Here is a 21,342-nt window from a genome sequence, read left to right on the forward strand (position 1 = left end):
TGTGGACAGAGAGAGATAAGAGAATAAAAGAGAGCTATATATACAGTTGAAGTCAGAAGTTTACATACACCTTAGCCAAATACATTTAAACTAAGTTTTTCACAATTCCTGACATTTAATCATAGAAAACATTCCCTGTCTTAGGTCAGGTAGGATCACTATTTTAAGAATATGAAATGTCAGAATAATAGTAGAGAGAATGATTTATTTCAGCTTTTATTTCTTTCATCACATTCCCAGTGGGTCAGAAGTTTACATGCACTTTGTTAGTATTTGGTAGCATTGCCTTTAAATTGTTTAACTTGGGTCAAATATTTTGGATAGCCTTCCACAAGCTTCTCACAATGAGTTGCTGGAATTTTGGCCCATTCCTCCGGACAGAACTGGTGTAACTGAGTCAGGTTTGTAGGCCTCCTTGCTCACACATGCTGTTTCAGTTCTGCCCACAAATTTTCTATCAGAATGAGGTCAGTGTTTTGTGATGGATACTCCAATACCTTGACTTTGTTGTCCTTAAGCCATTTTGCCACAACTTTGGAGGTATGATTGGGGTCATTGTCCATTTGGAAGACCCATTTGCGACCGAGCTTTAACTTACTGGCTGATGTCTTGAGATGTTGCTTCAATAGATCCACATCATTTTCCTTCCTCATGATGCCATCTATTTTGTGAAGTGCACCAGTCCCTCCTGCAGCAAAGCACCCCCACAACATGATGCTGCCACCCCCATGCTTCACGATTGGGATTGGTGTTCTTTAGCTTGCAAGCCTCACCCTTTTTCCTCCAAACATAACGATGGTCATTATGGCCAAACAGTTCCATTTTTGTTTCATCAGACCAGAGGACATTTCTACAAAAAGTAAGATCTTTGTCCCCATGTGCACTTGCAAACTGTAGTCTGGCTGTTTTGTGGCGGTTTTGGAGCAGAGGCTTCTTTCTTACTGAGCAGCCTTTCAGGTTATGTCGATATAGTACTTATTTTACTGTGGATATAGATACTTGTCTACCTGTTTCATCTAGCATCTTCACAAGGTCCTTTGCTGTTGTTCTGGGATTGATTTGCACTTTTCGCACCAAACTACGTTCATTTCTAGGAGACAGAATGCGTCTCCATCCTGAGCGGTATGATGGCTGCATGGTCCCACGGTTTTTATACTTACATACTATTGTTTGTACAGATGAACGTGGTATCTTCAGGCATTTGGAAATTGCTCCCAAGGATGAACCAGACTTGTGGAGGGCCACAATTTATTTTCTTGGCTAATTTCTTTTGATTTTCCCGTGATGTCAAGCAAAGAGGCACTGAGTTTGAAGGTAGGCCTTAAAATACATCCACAGGTACACCTCCAATTCAGTACACCTCCTGTCAGAAACTAATTGGTTAATTGTCTAAAGTCTTGACATCATTTTCTGGAATTTTGCAAGCTGCTTAAAGGCGCAGTTAACGTAGTGTATATAAACTTCTGACCCACTGGGATTGTAATATAGTCAAATAAACGTGAAACAATCTGTCTGTAAACAATTGTTGGAAAAATTACTTGTGTCGTGCACTAAGTAAATGTCCCAACTTGCCAAAACTATAGATTGCTAATATTAAATCTGTGGAGTGGTTAAAAAAATTAGTTTTAATAACTTCAATGTAAGTAAACTTCTGACTTCAACTATATATACACTGGTGGCCAAAATTATGGAATAATGTACAGATTTTGTTCTTATGGAAAGAAATTGGTACTTTTATTCACCAAAGTTGCATTCAACTGTTCACAATGTATAGTCAGAACATTAATAACATGAAAAATTACTATTACAATTTGAAATTCAGAACTTCTTAAACTACTTCAAAGAGTTGTCATCAAAAAAATCCTCCATGTGCAGCAATGACAGCTTTGCAGATCCTTGGCATTCTAGCTGTCAGTTTGTCCAGATACTCAGGTGACATTTCACCCCACACTTCCTGTAGCACTTGCCATAGATATGGCTGTCTTGTGGGGCACTTCTCACACACCTTACAGTCTAGCTGATCCCACAAAAGCTCAATGGGGTTAAGATCCATAACACTCTTTTCCAATTATCTGTTGTCCAATGTCTGTGTTTCTTTGCCCACTCTAACCTTTTCTTTTTGTTTTTCTGTTTCAAAAGTGGCTTTTTCTTTGCAATTCTTCCCATAAGGCCTGCACCCCTGAGTCTTCTCTTTACTGTTGTACATGAAACTGGTGTTGAGCGGGTAGAATTCAATGAAGCTGTCAGCTGAGGACATGTGAGGTTTCTATTTCTCAAACTAGAGACTCTGATCTACTTATCCTCTTGTTTAGTTGTGCATCTGGCCTTCCACATCTCTTTCTGTCCTTGTTAGAGCCAGTTGTCCTTTGTCTTTGAAGACTGTAGTGTACACCTTTGTATGCAAAAGTAACAGCTTTCTCTAGAAACTCAGTCAATCATTGTTTTGAGGAATGAAGGCTATACAATGCTTGAAATTGCCAAAGATTTCATACAAAGGTGTACACTACAGTCTTCCAAGACAAAGGACAACTGGCTCTAAAACATATATATATATAATTTAAGTACATAGAAAATAATTTCTTATTTGAATTAAATTTATAAGAGATTAAAACATTAAATAATTTATTTGTAATTGATGTGTTCTCATTGGCTTTAATGACATTATTAAACCAATATTTTAAAATTAAATATATCTTACTCATTTTACATCATAACATTTCTAATACTTAAACTTCTAGTACTTAATTTTTTTGGTTGAATTAGATTTTGAATACCAGGTTTCCAATGTGGTCTCAGATTTTGGACCCCACTGTAGTATGTTTAATAATCACAGTCACTTAACTTATCTGCTCAGGTGAATGTGGAGAGATGACAGGGGTCTTGAAGCCGACAGCCTGTGTTGTGAGCTGCATTCACTGCTGGCTGGACAGTGGAGGAAGACCACCAGCCCCGTTAGGAATAAGAATCCTCACCAACCCTGATGACATATTTCAGCATAACATGTGGTACAGATGCTTATGTTTGATGCATCATTCTCATTAGCTGCATTGAGAAGCCTGCAGTTTTTAGTGATTTCTGTTCCAGCTAGACAGTATAATTAATTAAATTTACTTTCTCCTATCCTATCTTAATGTGCAGATACAGCTACAAGTAAGCCATTTGTTGGTTGATTCCCCCAAAATTGTAAACAATGCGGTTTGTTTCAGCAGCCCAAACGGCACACAGCAACATTTGGGGCAAGACTATCTGTTTGTTCAAGCAATTGCAGAAAGGGGGAGTATTTAGGAAAGAAAACAATCATTATTCTTACATTTCCGTTCAGTAATGCTAGTGGTGCAGAAATTACACACTTCAGGAGCAGTTTACCCAAAAATAAAAGTTCTGTCATCAGGGTGACCTTATGTTGTTTCAAACCAGTATGACTTTCCATATGACTCCAGTGGTTAAATCCATATCTTCTGAAGCAATATGATAGGTGGGGCTGTGTCGATACAGTCAATATCCCCAATATATCGTGATCAATATATCACGGGGCCTGGGTAGCTCAGTGGTAAAAGACACTGGCTACCACCCCTGGAGTTCGCTAGTTCGAATCCCAGGGTGTGCTGAGTGACTCCAGCCAGGTCTCCTAAGCAACCAAATTGGCCCGGTTGCTAAGGAGGGTAGAGTCACATGGGGTAACCTCCTCGTAGTCGCTATAATGTGCTTTGTTCTCGGTGGGGCGCGTGGTGAGTTGAGCGTGGATGCCGTGGTGGATGGCATGAAGCCATATAGATCGCCACCTTACCATGGTGGAGGGGTTTAAATGCCCCAGTGACCCTAGGAGCTGTGTTGACTGGAGCACTAGCTCCTGGTAGGGTCTCCCTTAGCAAATTGGTCCCGGGCGAGAGGCCAAACTAAGAGCGATCCCACCTACCCCCCTATGAAGTGGTCATCAAGAAGCAGTATAGTCACCTCGCCTGGATTAGGGAGACCGAGGCCCTCTTCTGGAACCAGGCCTGGGAAAGGAGCTTGCAAGCAAGTGCCTGGTGGCCGGGCTTTGACCCATGGGGCCCAGCCGGGCTCAGTCCGAAAAAACAACATTGGGTCACCTCCTTGTGGGCTCACCACCTGCAAGGAGGAAAATAGGGGATGAGCGCGATGCCCATCGGGTGGCAGACAAAGGCGTAAACCTATGCAGACTGGACCTTGGCTACAGAAAATTACTTTTGGTACATGGAACGTGACCTCACTGGTGGGGAAGGTGCCGGTATGGTGCGGGAGGTTGATCGATACCAACTAGAAAGCACAGTTCAAAGCACAGTTCTGGCTCTGGAACCAGCCTCCTGGATGGGGGTTGGACTCTCTCCTTCTCTGGAGTCCCCCAGAGTGAAAAGCGCAGAGCGGCATGGTATTACTCACAACCCCAGCTCAGTGCCATGATTTTTGAGTTTAGCCCGTTAGACAAGAGGGTAGCCTCAATGCGACTTCATGTTGCAGGGGGGGAAGGCTCTAGCTGTGGTCTGTGCCTATGCACCAAGTCGCAGTTCAGAGTATCCGGCCTTCTTGGAGACCCTGAGTGGTGCCCTGGAAGGGGTGCCACCTGGGGACTCTATAGTTCTGCTGGGCGACTTAAATGCCCATGTTGGGAGTGATTGGGAGCAGTGTTTTGTTTTTGGACTTCTGTGCTAGTCATGGATTGAACATAAGATTGTTCATAAGTGTATTTGGTACCAGAGCACCTTAGGCCAAAGGTTGATGATCAACTTTATTGTTTTATCATCAGAACTGCGGCCATATGATTTGGACACTCGAGTATAGAGAGGAGCAGAGCTGTCAACTGATCACCACCTAGTGGTGAGTTGGATCAGGTAGGCTAAGAAGTGTGATCCCTCGATAATTAGAACACACCCTCTGGTGCCTTCCTAGGGAGGTGTTCCGGGCATGTCCAACTGGGAAGAGACCCCCGGGACAGACCTAGAACATGCAAGAGAGATTATATATCTCGGCTGGCCTGGGAATGCCTTGGGATCCCCAGGCAGAGCTGGAGGATGTGGCTGGGGAAAAGGACATATGGGCTGTATTGCTGAGTATGCTGCCAACGCAACCCAGACCAGATGAGTGGGGGGAAATGGATGGATGGATGGACCTATCATATCTCTTCTGAAGATATGGATTAAACCACTGAAATTTTATGGATTACTTTTTTGCTGCCTTTCAATGGTGGCCAGAACTTTGAAGCTCCAAAAGCATATACTTGCATGGTATGGCCCTACAGAGCTGAGATATTCTTCTAAAAATATTTGTTTGTGTTCAGCAGAAGAAAGAAAGTCATTCACATCTGGGATGGCATGAGCATGAGTAAATCATTTTTGGGTGAACTATCCACATGGACATCCTGCAGAGTCACTCAAAAGAAAGTGGATTGCAGGCAGGAAAAATGCAGAGCAGAGGAAAATCCAATTACGATTAATGTCAAACCTCACTACAGTACATTTTCACATAAATAGGCTAATATGGTCTTCCAGTGTATAATTAATCCATTTAGCATCACAGCATGAAACAGTTGAAACATTGTCACTGCTCATTTAATTTCACTCATACAGTTGGTTTTTATACTGAGTAATAATGTCACTTCAAAACATGTGAAGCATTCACAAAGGCCGACGCTGAATAGAAATGAACATACTCCTGTTGGCACAATGATGTAGGCAGTCAATGGAAGTAGAAGTATCTGGTACAGGAGCGCTGTGCTTTTGCAAGTGGTTTCTGATCATAACGTTGTTTTAGCCAAAACCTTTGTTTTGCTCAACTATTGGGATAGCAATTAGCTGCACAGATTGTCCAAGAACTTTTACAACCTTTAAAAAGCATCATACCGAATGACATGCTAGCTAACTGTTACCGGCAACACACAAAACACCAACAAAATGCACTTCCGCTAGCCAACTGGAAATTCTGCCCACCTGTCCAAATACAGTGGACTTGCTGAAAATATTGTGGATTGAAATGGCAGCCTTATCTGTTATAACAAAACACTGAAAATAGGGTTGAGATCAGTAGCCAAGTAGATTGAATGATCACATTGTTCATTGTGCTGCAGGGATCATGTGCAGTGGACTGAAGAGGAGAGAGAGAGAGCCCGACAGAAAGCAGAGGAGAACTCGAAAGACAAGATTCCTGTGGAGGAGCAGAGTAAGCATTCAAAAGCCCAAACAAGTGTGGGAAAGATATATGTATGCTCGTTGCCCATAAATGTTGCCAACCCTTTTCGGTTCTCTCTCTTTAGGCAAATGTGACAGGGATGCTAATAAATACTGGGACAGATTTTATGAGATGCACCAGTGCAAGTTCTTCAGAAACCAAAGATGGATCTTCACTAAATTCCCAGAGCTTCTTCCTCCAGATGCTGGCTGGATTTGTATCCCAGAGGAGAGGCAGGGCAGTAAGGTGGACTCATGGTCAGAGTCTGAAGACAGAAAACATCAGCCCTGCAGTAACCAGTGATACAGACGCTTTTCCTGGACAGCATGCTGCCTTCAGGATACTAGAGGTGCTCTGACCTTCATGTCATTATGCAAGAGCAATTTCTTTGGCCTTCTTGAGATTTAACATATCTTTTTTTGCAGTGAAAGGCCTCAGGTTAATGGTGTTTGATTCGTGTGTGTTGTGCAGGTGGACTGTGGTGCAGGTAACAGTGTGTTTCCCATCATCAACACCATCAGGTAAGAGCTTCTGCTCTACAGACCGTAGTCAGGGTAGACACAATTCAAAACAATGTTCTGTTTTAAATGTGTATACAGTAATCAAAACATTCAAGATCCCATCTAATTATGGCATGAGACCTTTTTAATGTTTTGTACATTGAACCTATTGAACACAGTGTACATCTGTTCCTCGCAACCTCATTTTCATTCACAAAAAAAAAAAAAAATCCCATCTACCCTGACTGAGGTCTATTGTGTGAAAAAACAAACAAACACCTTTTTATAATTAGGGGGAATTACTTTAAATATTCTTTAAAGGGATAGTTCACCTCAAAATGAAAAATATTTTCTCATCCTCATGCTCTGTCAAACCTGTTGCATTTTTTGCTGTTGCTGTTGCATTGCAGTCCGTACTATGAAAGTGAACGAGGGTGAGTAAATTATGACATAATTTTCATTTTGGGATGATCTATCCCTTTAACTTATCTAATAAAAGTCTTTTAATACTCGTTTAAACAAAGAAACATGTACACAAATATACGGTATATATATATATATATATAATGTTAGGTTTGTGAATTAATTACAAGCCCCGATCAATTCTGGCCAAAGTTTTGAGATCATCTGATCAAGATCTTGTGTTACACGAGAAGAGGAGCAAAGGAAGGCTTTCTTGGAAAAACCACAGCATTTTCTTGTTCCCAGACTTTGCAAATTCAATGAGAGAAACATGATCGATTCAAGGAATGCAAGAAACTTACATCAACGGAAGGTCGCTTTTGCACTGATATTTCCAGCCAAATTGACAATAGATGCTAAGGATGGCCGTTAAACATTCACATGCCCACAGCAAGTGATGTCCTTCATGAAGTAAATGGAGTAAGTCATCTTGTGTTACTCATGTTATGGCTGAGTGGACAGGCTCACTGAACAGTCACTTGAAACTGAGTGCTTTTTTTTGTGCTGGTTTCGCCTAGCGGCTGGAGTTTATTTTGTAGAGTAACACACCTTCGGGATAGTTTATGGATGAATCTACACGCTCTTTGTGCTTATTCCTCCTGTTGGCTGGAGTTTGTTTTTTGGAGTATTTCTTGCAGGACATTGGAGTGATTGGGTTATTTGTTGCACTCATGTTGCAGCCGAGTGGACCGACTGACTGAACATCCGCTTGATTGTTTGGGGAATCTGCGTGCTCTTATTGTGTTTGTTCCGCCTATTGGCTGGAGTTTGTTATATAGATTATCTTTTGCTGTGTAATTCTGTCTCTCAAAATTTTTATAGAAACACCGGACTTGAGTAATCTGATGGCAGAGTTGTTGCGGGGGTTCTCATAGGCGTGCATGGACTGTTTGAGTTTGGAGGGATGGACGTCAGTTGGCGCGGTCATGCATGGGGTTAATGCGCACGTTTTTCTTTTTTCTGTTTGTTTGGTTCTGGGGGATGCTCGGGTTTTGACGGATGCACTAATAATGGAATGTGGTCTTTATAATCTTGTTTTTGACACACAATCTATTTTTTCTTATATGTCAAAATGTCAAATGTTAATATGAGTGGATTGTCTCTCTCCACGTGGAATGTGAATGGGTTGGGGTACCCTATAAAAAGAAGGAAGGTAATTTCTCTTCTTAAGCGGAAGAAATATGATATAGCGTTTCTTAAAGAAATGCATCTTTCCCCGCAGGAAGCTGAAAAATTTGGGAAGATATGGGGTGGACATGTTTTCTTTAGTGCTGGCTCAAGTAAGAGCAGGTGAGTCATTACACTGATAAGTAAACATCTACAATTCAAATGTCTCAAACAGATTAAAGATAAATTAGGAAGAGTCATTATAGTTTTAGCTGAAATTCAGGGGCAATGTCTTATTTTGGCTAATATTAATGCACCTAACGTTGATGATCAGGTCTTTTTATAGATCTTGAAGGGATGTTGCAAGCCGCTGGCACCCCTCATGATATAATATTGGGAGGAGACTTTAATCTTTTGATGGATTCAGTCCTTGACCATAGTGAGGCAAAAGTGTGCAAGCCCCTTATAGCAACATTGATGCTTCACAGGATGTGTAAAAATCTTGGTCTTACAGATATTTGGAGACTTTTGAACCCATCTGTAAGGGACTATACATTTTTTTCATCAGTCCATAAGATTTACTCTAGAATAGAATTTTTTTATATCTAAGTCCCTCATTTCATCAGTTTCTGATTGCTCAATTGGAAACATTTTAGTTTCAGATCATGCCCTGGTGTGTTTAGAGGTGTGCCACATAGGAGAAAAGGAAATCATATAGTTGGCGCTTTAATGTATCCCTTTTGCAAAATCCTGAATTCCAACAAATGTTAAAGGCTGAAAACAATGTCTATATGGAGGCCAACTGGTCCTCAGTATCCTCTGTGGGCATGGCTTGGGAGACACTTAAGGCGGTTCTTAGGGGCCGGGTCATACAGGATGCTGCATTCACCAAAAAATCCAAAGCACAAGAACTCGTGGAATTGGAAGGGAATATTAAAAGTGCCAAGGCAGGGGCCTGGGTAGCTCAGCGAGTAAAGATGCTGAGTGACTCCAGCCAGGTCTCCTAAGCAACCAAATTGGACCGGTTGCTAGGGAGGGTAGAGTCACATGGGGTAACCTCCTCATGGTCGCTATAATATGGTTCTCGCTCTTGGTGGGGCACATGGTGAGTTGTACGTGGATGCCGCGGAGAATAGCGTGAAGCCTCCACACGCGTTATGTCTCCGCGGTAACACGCTCAACAAGCCACGTGATAAGATATGCGGATTGAAGGTCTCAGACATGGCGGCAACTGAGATTCGTCCTCCACCACCCTGATTGAGGCGAGTCACTACGCCACCAAGAGGACTTAGAACGCATTGGGAATTGGGCATTCCAAATTAGGGAGAAATGGGGAGAAAATAAAAAAAAAATAAAAGTGCCGAGGCAGAGCTGAAGCACCGAATGTCGTCTAATGGTCTCAGAGAATTGACCCGATTGAAATACAGATATAATACTATTTTGTCGCGGAAGGTGGAGTTTTGGCTATTCAGGGCAAGACAGTCATACTTTGAGTTGGGGGACCAGGCATGAAAACTTCTATATAAAGAGAGAGTCTTTTTCTATCATTCCCTCAGTGAAATCTGCTGGAGGTGAAATATTTACCTCAGCCATTGATATTAATAATGCTTTTAAAGAATTCTGTCTTGATCTCAATAGTTCCACGTCTTCATCTACTGATGAGGATATTAGAAACTTTGTGGAACCATTAGAACTTCCTAAACTGATGAATGAGCAAAGAAATTCTCTTGATTCTGAGATGGAGGAGCTTGACGAGGTAATTAAGGTCTTGCCTACAGGCAAGGCTCCGGGGCCAGATGGCTTTGCCGCTGAGTTTTTTAGATCTTATGCTATAGAACTGGCTCCACTTGTGCTAGAAGATTATAGAATCATTAAAGAATGGAAAGCTTCCGCCAACCATGACGCAAGCCCGGATCAGTCTGATTCTTAAAAAGTGAGTGTAGTCCAAGTTACCGTCCAATTTCCCTGATCCGGTTAGACGTTAAAATATTGATAAAAGTTTTGCCTAACTGATTAAGTAAAGTTCTGAAATCTTATACATATAGATTAGGTGGGGTATATTCGGGGCCGTAACTCTTCTGATAACATTAGGCATTTCATTAATGTCATGTGGGCAGTGGCGAACAATCAGACTCCGGTCGCTGCCATCTCACTTGACGCTGAAAAGGCTTTTGATATGGTAGAATGGGATTATCTTTTTAAGATTTTGGAAATGTACAGGTTCGGGAATCCTCTTACTGGGTGGATTAAGTTACATTATGGACACCCGGTAGCGGCGGTTCAAACGAATGGGTTAATTTCAGATTATTTTACTCTGGATAGGGGCACCAGCAGGGTTGCCCTCTTTCCACCTTATTGTTCTGTCTTGCCCTGGAATCATTAGCAGCCACGATAAGAAAGGAGGATGATTTTCCAGGGGTGGTGGTGGGAGGTCGGGCACATAAACCGACCCTACTAGATCTATGCCTTGCCTCCACAGAATTATTAATTCCTTTTCTAAATTCTCAGGATAAAGAGTGAATTAGTCTAAATCCGAAGCTTTGACAGTGTACTGCCCGGTAATGGCTTTTCAGCCAGATGTGGGCAGGTGGGCTTCATTACATTTATCTATAACTGGGAAGGCTAATGTAATTAAAATGAATTGTACCTGCTACAATCTCTCCTTATAAATGTCCCCTTCTCTTATTTCAAGCAATTTGATAGCATAGCGAAGTCCTTCATTTGGAATGGTAAACGTCCCAGATTACATTTCAGTAAGTTACATATGGCGATTGACAAAGGTGGGCTAGGCCTAACCAAGATTTTTTTATTATTATGTATTCGGTCTCAGACATTTGGTTCATTGGTCGCTCCCACCTGAGAGAGCACCTCCCTAGTTTTGTATTAAACAGGTGCACTCGGTATGGATAGAAGTGGATCACATGACCAGCTGAATACTACTCGCTTAATCTCAGTAACCACCAGGGCCGTATTAATGCACAGGCTTAACGGGGCTGGGGCCCCGAACTCCCGTTCTAGGGTGGGCACGTATGTAAACGCATTCTGCGGGAGATGCTGATGTAAACACAGAGAGGGTGCGCAATGGATAAACCCGTCCGTGAAACGCATGATCATCGAGTGAATACGTTCCGCTCTGCACCACCCCCCAGCCCCCCTCGCTCTGACGACTGACAGGGGCCCAGTGAAACGATAAGTCCCGGGGCCCAGGACCACCTTAATGTGGCCCTGGTAACCGCCTGTTATTTGACACTTTCAATCATGGATTAAATTAATCCTGGCTCACAGTGCATAGTAAATTTCTACAATGGCATCTGAAACTGAAAACTACTGTGTTTGAATGATGCTTTATTCAGGCCACTAGGTGTCAGTGTAAGCCATACTTTGACATACTTCAAAAAAATTACTGGGTGCACCTATAATTATTAAAATATGTACATGTTAAAAATTATCAGTTTATTTTTGTAATTTTTTATTTTATTATTATTTGCGGATTGAGTTAATAACACATATATAACACATACAGGTATAAATCTTTGAGACAAGTATATGTTTACATGCCAATGCCCTAGAATCAGTGGACATGCCGTAATTAACACCAAATCTTCTGGTGTTTTCCAGTGGGCTTTTTTAATAATAGGATAAAATGGGCAGATTCAGAGCTTTATTGGCAATATAAACTTATGTATACATTGCCAATGCATTATTAGACACTGTACATACAGATATAAAACAAATTGAATGCTGAAGTTTAATTCACTGAAGTTTAAAATCTCAAAACTAATATTTTTTCTGTCTGCTGTTTAGTCTCTGTAACGCTCACGCTGGGTCTCTCTTGCTTTCACTTTTGACACTGGTTCAGATGACAGTGAGGGAGCTTTTTGGGGCAATGCGAAGAGATTCGGCAGCTTGCCTGTATCTCTTCCACACCTTGCTCATTGCTTGCAGGTGAATTCTCCATTCTCCATCTAGTAAATCCGCTCCCGTGTTTATTAGGCCCGGGACATGCTTCGCATGTAATGAATAAAATCTGTTTCTGTACTTGGATGTGCAGTTGAGTCGAGTGTGAACCTCCTGGAAATTTATATATGCCAATTTTAGCCACATGAAGTGGGAAAAAACATTAGTGAAATTTCAGGAAGTAAAAAAAAAAAAAAAACAGATACTGCATTAATTGGGTAAATAAAATAAAAAAAAAAGCATTAAATAGTCAACTATACATCACAGAAATGTCCCAGGTCTAATTATATATATATATATATATATATAATTATATATATACATATATACAGTATATCCCTCCAGGAAGGGAGGGGAGGGAATTACGTCAAGCCGGAGGTTTCCCTGGCCTGAATCGGGCGGTAGAGGAGTGTGACGAGGAGGAGGGCATAGCCGGGCCGATAACAGTAAACAGCATGTCAGTGTCCTCATCTGACTCAACATGATAAGCAAAATATCAAACATAAAATGTATATTTTTTTAAATCATGAAATGCCACTCTACCAATAACATCCACTTTGCACAACTGCGTGAGGATGACGCACACCAAATTTACAGTATTCTACTTCTAACGCAGGTGCACTGACTGTCACGTGGACAAGTGCTTGTGGGTTTCTTTTTCTTGATCTTCAGTGGTCATAAAAATTCTATAGCATCATAACCAGGCACTGCAAGACTGTAAAAACCTCCTAAAAGGGCATACCTTATTGATGCTTTATAACGAGTCCATCAAGCAGCTGCATGGCTCTGCATCAGTGTGCAATAGACCAGTAGAAATGTCAACCGCTAGAAATGTATCAAGTATCATGTCTATCGCAGTTATGCAAAATCCATGGCCATGCACATTCCAAAAAAATAATTGTATTATAATCATAATTTTGCATTTCTCATGGCCATCGATGATAGTGCTCTCTCGCGTGTGCACATGAGCAAGCCCATAGAGAGCGAGGAGAGAGAGCACGCATCCATGGTGGTGATATACTGTATGTGTAGACTTGTATATAAGTAGAGGGGGCTTCAAGGTAAAAAGGTTGGGAACCACTGGTCTGGTGCATATTTTCATATAAAAACAATAAAAATATATATATATAGGTTAATTTAAGAAATAATAATTTGAAAGAGGTTTATCAGAGAAGACGTCCTTTGTCATGTATGAAAATCTTTTGTTTTCTGATTAAAAATGGTTTTATTCATTCATATAGATAACAAAGAAAAGCAAAACAAATATACACAGAATCAATAATTTGGGGTTCAGCCATATGCTCAAGGCAACATTTAAATTAATGTCCAAATTAAATACTCTGGACACTTTTGTCCATACCGAGTGCAAATGCGAGATAACGGGGTATAACTTAACTTCTCCGATTAGTTTGATAGAAAGGTTTAGCAATGGTGAAATAGGGGCAAGAACTTCCTGTTCAATAAAAAACCAGAGAGGGTCTATCTCAGGTGGAAGCGACCAATGAACCAAATGTCTGAGACCGAATGCATAGTAATAAAACAAAATCTTGTGTAGGCCTAGCCCACCTTTGTCAATCGGTCTATGTAACTTACTGAAATGTAATCTGAGACGTTTATGATTCCAAATGAAGGACTTCGATGTGCTATTAAATTGCTTGAAATCAGAGAGGGGGACATCTATAGGGAGAGACTGTAGCAGGTAGTTGAATTTTGGAATACAATTCATTTTAATAACATTAACCTTCCCAATCATAGATAAATGTAATGAAGCCCACCTGTCCACATCGCTCAAAAACCTTTTTATGAAAGGGTCAAAATTAACTCTGACTAAATCAGACAAATTTGCTGGGAATAAAATCCCCAAATACTTAATGCCCTGTTTGGGCCACTGGAAGGCGCCCGGCTGAAAAGCCATTACTGGGCAGTACACTGACAGAGCCAAAGTTTCGGATTTAGACCAATTAACTCTGTATCCCGAGAATTTAGAAAAAGAATTCATAATTCTGTGGAGGCAAGGCATAGATGTAGTAGGGTCAGAGACGAATAATAAAATATCATCAACCCCCACCCCCCCCCAATCAGTTCTGGCACTGGCATAATTTAGTTTCACCACCAGTTCCTAATGGAATATTAATTAATATTCAATAATTCAAAGATTGGAGTCCGCTTATACTGCGGTTACCAAATTTAGGGCCCTTTGATTTCCGTGATGCGGCAATATTGCGATGTACACTGGCGGCCAAAAGTTTGGAATAATGTACAGATTTTGCTGTTTTGAAAGGAAATTGGTACTTTAATTCACCAAAGTGACATTCAACTGATCACAAAGTATAGTCATTACTGATGTAAAAAACAGCACCATCACTATTTGAAAAAAGTCATTTTTGATCAAATCTAGACAGGCCCCATTTCCAGCAGCCATCACTCCCACACCTTATCCTTGAGTAATCATGCTAAATTGCTAATTTGGTACTAGAAAATCACTTGCCATTATATCAACCACAGTTGAAAGCTATTTGGTTCATTAAATGAAGTTTAACATTGTCTTTGTGTTTGTTTTTGAGTTGCCACATTATGCATTAGACTGACATGTCTTAAGGTCAATATTAGGTCAAAAATGGCAAAAAAAGAAACGGCTTTCTCTAGAAACTCATCAGTCAATCATGGCTTTGAGGAGTGAAGGTTATACAATGCTTGAAACTGCCAAAAAACTGAAGATTTCATACAAAGGTGTACACTACAGTCTTCAAAGACAAAGGACAACTGGCTCTAACAAGGACAGAAAGAGATGTGGAAGGCCAGATGTACAACTAAACAAGAGGATAATTACATCAGAGTCTCTATTTTGAGAAAGAGACACCTCACATGTCCTCAGCTGACAGCTTCATTGAATTCTATCCGCTCAACACCAGTTTCATGTACAACAGTAAAGAGAAGACTCAGGGGTGCAGGCCTTATGGGAAGAATTGCAAAGAAAAAGCCACTTTTGAAACAGAAAAACAAAAAGAAAAGGTTAGAGTGGGCAAAGAAACACAGACATTGGACAACAGATAATTGGAAAAGAGTGTTTTGGATCTTAAACCTGTTGCGCTTTTGTGGGATCAGTTAGACTATAAGGCGTGTGAGAAGTGCCCGACAAGACAGCCACATCTATGGCAAGTGCTACAGGAAGCATGGGGTGAAATGTCACCTGAGTATCTGGACAAACTGACAGCTAGAATGCCAAGGATCTGCAAAGCTGTCATTGCTGCACATGGAGGATTTTTTGATGAGAACTCTTTGAAGTAGTTTAAGAAGTTCTGAACATTTTTTTCAGATTGTAATAGTAATTTTTCACGTTATTAATGTCCTGACTATATGTTGTGATCAGCTGAATGCCACTTTAGTGAATTAAGTACCAATTTCCTTCCGAAACAGCTAAATCTGTACATTATTCCAAACTTTTGGCCGCCAGTGTATCCAGGTGTGATTTTTAAAACGGAAAAGGCTGCAATTTTATTGAGAAACAATATAATCTCATCTGCATGTTCTGCAAAATTCTAAATGGATGTGTGAAGCAGAGCACTCTGAATGGTGCAGAACAAACAGACAATATATTTATTTAATCAAATCACAGCTTTTTGGGGTTTAATCATTACACTGGGCCAGAGTCAGTGCCAGGATGAAATACGCAGGGGGGCATTTGAGATTTCAGAGGGGGCCACAGTGAAAAGATCTTTTAAATCATATTTTGGGCGGTTTTGGACAACAATTCCCTTTTAGCTCTGAAATTAACGTCACCTCTTTTCCCTCATAATGAAGATGAACAGTTAATATTAGCCATTTTATTTGAATATTCTTTTGTCCTTTTTTCTTTTTCCCCTTCTGTTAAAATAGACTAAAATAGGGGGCCTGGGTAGCTTAGCAAGTATTAATGCTGACTACCACCCCTGGAGTCGCAAGTTCAAATCCAGGGTGTGCTGAGTGACTCCAGCAAGGTCTCCTACGCAACCAAATTGGCCTGGTTGCTAGGGAGGGTAGAGTCACATGGGGTAACCTCCTCATGGTTGTGATTAGTGGTTCTCGCTCTCAATGGGGCAAGTGGCAAGTTGTGTGTGGATCGCGGAGAGTAGCATGAGCCTCCACATGCGGAGTCTCCGCAGTCTTATGCACAACGAGCCATGTATTAACATGCGGATTGACTGTCTCAGAAGTGGAGGCAACTGATACTTGTCCTCTGCCACCTGGATTGAGGTGAGTAACCGCGCCACCACGAGGACCTACTAAGTAGTGGGAATTGGGCATTCCAAATTGGGAGAAAAGGGGATAAAAAATTTTAAAAAAAGACTAAAAAAATAGATAAACAAACAAAAAATCAGGAAAATCAAAGACAAATAGGACTGATACATCGTACATTTTAGGCTAAATATAATAAATATAATTTACTTACACTTTTGCTAGTGTGAACTTCGCTACAGAGTGATAAAGAGCTCAAGTTCAAACATTCAATGATTTCTTTCTTATTTTTATGGGAAAGAAACTTAATGTCATTGTATGAAGACTGAATGCACACGGGGCACATCTTATTTTGTGATTTGATTATCTTAACCCTTTGTACTGTACGTCACTATTATCATCCGTTCTCCTTTTTTCTGTTTTCATGGGCAGACGTTAATTCTATGTGGGGTAGTTATATGTTTGAAATTCATTGTATATTTACCTACAATGAGTAAGAGTCCATCTGAAAAGTCCACCCACTGCACTAAAACATTGGTGGTTGAAATGCGGTCGAAGTAGGGGGTCATTGTTTTGTATTGTGCTGTGAGAATTTTGTATAAAAGCACTTCCGTTCATAAAAAATAAAATAATGCAATGTTATGTTAAAAAAACATTTTTTTTAATAAATGTATTTTCATTTGATTAAAGTTTTAATGAAAAAATTTGTCTAGACACCATTTTGATATTAAAATATAATTAAACCATTGAATACGAAATTCTGAAATAAATAACTATCCAATAATCACAATATACATCATGGCCTCTTGTGTATTTTTGTATAAATATTACACCCATTGGGCACATAAAATGTCCTGGAAAATTGTGCTTTGAAAAGAGTGGGAACCCTGTTGTAATTCGATATAAATCACTTTGGGCCTCATTAACTTTTGTTCAGTTCGCAGCGCATTGCCATCATAATTTGTGAAATCTCTCGTGTAAATCATGATATTAACAGTGATATTCTTGCAACTGGAAGAATCTTCAGAGAAATTAATAGAATGCCTGAAGAAGATCTTTGACCGAAACGCTGCAAAATATTACAGATTTGCAAGCTATATGACAATGTGCGGGCTTTTTCTATTTTTTCCCTGTTGTATTGTGTATACACCTGCCTGCGATGTGTTTATTTATGGATTTATCAGCATTGGCATTGACCATACATTGTCAACTGAACGCAATTTTACCGATGCCTATTCTAAATTATGAAACCTATATTATAGAACTGTCCAACCAGTCACGTTAGAGTGCATACTTTTTTCGAGAAAATCAAAAAACTTTTCCAACCCTATCTCCTGAAAAGTCGTACGTAATTTACAAGTTGGCTATTTCGTATGGTCTCGCACGATGTTGTTCGCATAAACTCGTACAACTTCATCACGTGCAAATTCCTGGATGTCTAATGCGGAAGTAAGCATGAGTTCCACACACGAGGCATTAAGAACATACTTATTAATATTATGCCCTTACCCAAACCCCTTATGTAAACTTAACCAATCAGTAGAGTGTGTAAACATAACAGGAAGCTGTTGTGTGTGATAGAAGCAAGTAATTGTCGTGTATTAGATGGAAACGATGTCCAGCGACGTCATTGGCTGTAGTGAAAGTCATAGGAATTCAAATGAGTGCAGTCGCACGATATCATACGAATTAACCAAATTTAGAAAAGTCATACGAATCCTGACAATTTTGCCTTGAGAGTGTGTTGAACTTTTCATTCCATGTCAAACACATCTGCTGCAAAAACGATAAGCAGAGTTGCAGAAAAAACTATACTTTGAAAACATTTATGCAAGCATTAGATTTAGAAAAGTTTCTAAAGAAGTATAGGCTATGGTTTAAAAAGAAAAACAAAGCTTTTTTTCTTCTTAATTTGATATTTTAAGGTGAATTTCACTCATTTAATTATAGTACAAAATTTGCATCACTTACATTTAATTTAATTTATTTTCTATCAAAACGTAGTCATGACAGTTTGTCTGAAAGAACACAACACGTTCGGATGTCTTACACACGATTCACACATGGTCGGAAGCAGGTGTAGGCTACATTTCATTCATACCATCAAACGTTTTCCAAAAAGTGTATTTGACATTTCATTAAAGCAAATACATTTTATAATATTTCTTGTATTTCTTAATTGATGATACAAGTGATACAATGTCCATAATTTAATTCCAGCAAGGAAAACACTAAAATACACCAGTGGAACAGAGCAGAAGTAATTTGAGGACAATGGCATATGTTTTTCCCTTACAGGAGCATCCAGACTATGACCCTACAGTGTGTCATGCGTTCATGCGGGATATTTGTGACACAGCGTCCCTGTTTCCCTTCCCTCCTGAGAGTCTGAATGTTATTCTAGTGGTCTTTGTGCTCTCTGCCATCCACCCTGAATGGTATGAGAAAATCACGCACTAAAACACTCATTCATTATCTTTTAATACTTGCCCTCATTCCCTAAATTTTTTTTATGCAATTAAATTATGCAATATTATTTAAATTGTACAGTATGGTAGTGTTTATTTTACTGCCTTTCAATTTATTCAGATTTGAATAAATAGTTGTATTACAGGATTGTTCGCACTGTAATACAGCAAAAATGACTGTATTACAGTAACGAGAATCTAATGAGAATCGTCATTGAGAATAGTACGAATTCCAAAAAACTCAAAAGCAAAATGTCCAGATGCTGTATTACAGTAAAGAGAATTTTATTATCACATACATACGTGTAAACAAATATGTTAAACAACATTTGTAGCTTCACAAGTTCCTGGGTGAACTTACGGTTATTAAAATCCTTTTGTCTCCTTGAGCATATCTGTTATGAATAAAAGATTAACCTGCTTAAAATAAGGTTTAACTCTTCTGGTTTCCTGATGTAGAGCTCAAGGTGTGGGGAATAGTTTGGCTGGATACCTGAAGCAGGGAGGAATTATGCTCTTCAGGGACTATGGCAAATATGATCTGTCACAACTGAGATTTAAAAAGGGTGATAATGTCTTTGATACATTAAACTTTAAACATATTGGATATGTAAATGATAGATAATCTAATTAAATTTTATTGTAATTGATACTTGTATACCCATGTATGACCAGTCATGAACTTTCTGTAGGTCAGTGTTTATCTGAAAACTTCCATAAGCGACAGGATGGAACTTGTGTGTATTTCTTCACAAGGTAGAACCATTAAAGCCAATTTTATAGATTGAATTCTATATGTTTTATGCTTCCATCATTCATGCTGCAAGGTTGTGATCTCTCCACAGATGAGGTTCATCATTTGTTCTTTAATGCTGGTTTGGAGGAGATTCAGAATCTGGAAGACAGGAGAGTGCAGGTAAACGGAGGAAAGAAGGTGGTCATGCACAGAGTGTGGATGCAAAGCAAATACCAGAAACCTTATCTGCTTTCAGCATCTGTCTAGCAGACAACGCTGTGCTCTCTGAGAGAACTGGGCTGAAGGCCTTGACATAAAAACACAAAGTGTTTTCAAGATTTTAAATGGAATTACCTTTGTGAGAGTCTTCAGGCATGACATATGATGGAGAGGACAATGTAAAAACAAAGGATGTCATTTCTTTTTAGGTTCTACAACCTCCTGTATGCCTTTTGGGGGAGATCAGTGAACACTTTGTGTTTCTAAGAAATGTCTGAGTGTTTTGAGGCTGGACAATAATCATTGTCGCAGTTATGAAAATTTGTGTTTATCCAAAAGTGAGCTTAGAGAAAGTTTTTGCTTTAACGATTTAAATATACATGATATTATTTATTTTTCAAATCACTTTTTTTGCACTGAAATATATTATTGTTCTTTTTTAGTGCAACAGATGTGCAAACCTTTCATTTTAAAAGAAGGGCCAGCATTGGTAGTGTGTTGGTAGTGTTTTTTAAATGTATTTTTATCTAAATGTTCCAACTTTTTATAAAATTCTTTGAGATGTGATGTATTGATATAATGTTTTTATTTGTAATGATATGTTACATGTGTGTACTGGCAGATTGATGCACAAGGACATATAGTACATTTGTGATTTAAAAACATTTTCTTTATTTCACTGCAAAAATGCTCTACATAATGAGCAAATTGGTTTTTTATCTTATACTGTATATCAAGTATGATCAAAATCTATATAGAGAATTTCTCTTTATTACAGTTACATTTTTCCATATCTGTCTGTCTATCTGTCTGTATAACTACTGTATAGGCATATATTTAGACCATGGGGCTGAATACGTTCCAAGGAATGAAAAACGAAAATGAACAAATTATTTGCAGAATGTAAACAAAAAGTCCTTTTCAACAGTTCTGGAGTGAAAACTTTGTTTTTAAATGTTGGTAACAGGTTAATATCCAATTTATTTATTTCTGATAATATATATATATATATATATATATATATATTTACACTGTATATATACTATGAAACCAAACTATATGTGGTTTATTACAGTACTTTTTGAATTGCACCACTTCCTGTTTCCCAAAAATTGAGGCTTCTCTCTTTTTAGTTTATAAGAATGTGCTTTGATTCCGAAGGAAACTGCTGCATCACGCATTTCTTTGCTTTAATGCATGTTGTGGATGTAGCCTTCTGTGACATGTGAAGACCTTTTAGACAACTATATATAATAAATACATATACATGCATGATTAATCCAGATGCAGGGAAAAAGTACTTTTCTCAGTTTCCAAGTCTTCTCTGAATTATTGTTAGATGTGATGCATTAATACAGATTTGATGCTGCCTGGTTCTGACCGAGAAGCAGATCTGTAATTACAATAAAATAATTATGGGGGCCTGGGTAGCTCAGCAGGTAAAGACACTGACTACCACACCTGGAGTCACAAGTTCAAATCCAGGGCATGCTGA

At 39.3% G+C, this 21,342-nt stretch overlaps 1 pseudogene; it reads left to right on the top strand.

Moving 5' to 3' along the window:
- Positions 1–1,725: 1,725 nt before the first annotated feature.
- LOC127447313 (tRNA N(3)-methylcytidine methyltransferase METTL2-like) lies at positions 1,726–21,109 on the top strand (annotated as a pseudogene).
- The last annotated feature ends 233 nt before the right edge of the window (positions 21,110–21,342 follow it).

This window comes from Myxocyprinus asiaticus, chromosome 10, assembly GCF_019703515.2.
Source record: "Myxocyprinus asiaticus isolate MX2 ecotype Aquarium Trade chromosome 10, UBuf_Myxa_2, whole genome shotgun sequence".
NCBI classification, from domain to species: domain Eukaryota; kingdom Metazoa; phylum Chordata; class Actinopteri; order Cypriniformes; family Catostomidae; genus Myxocyprinus; species Myxocyprinus asiaticus.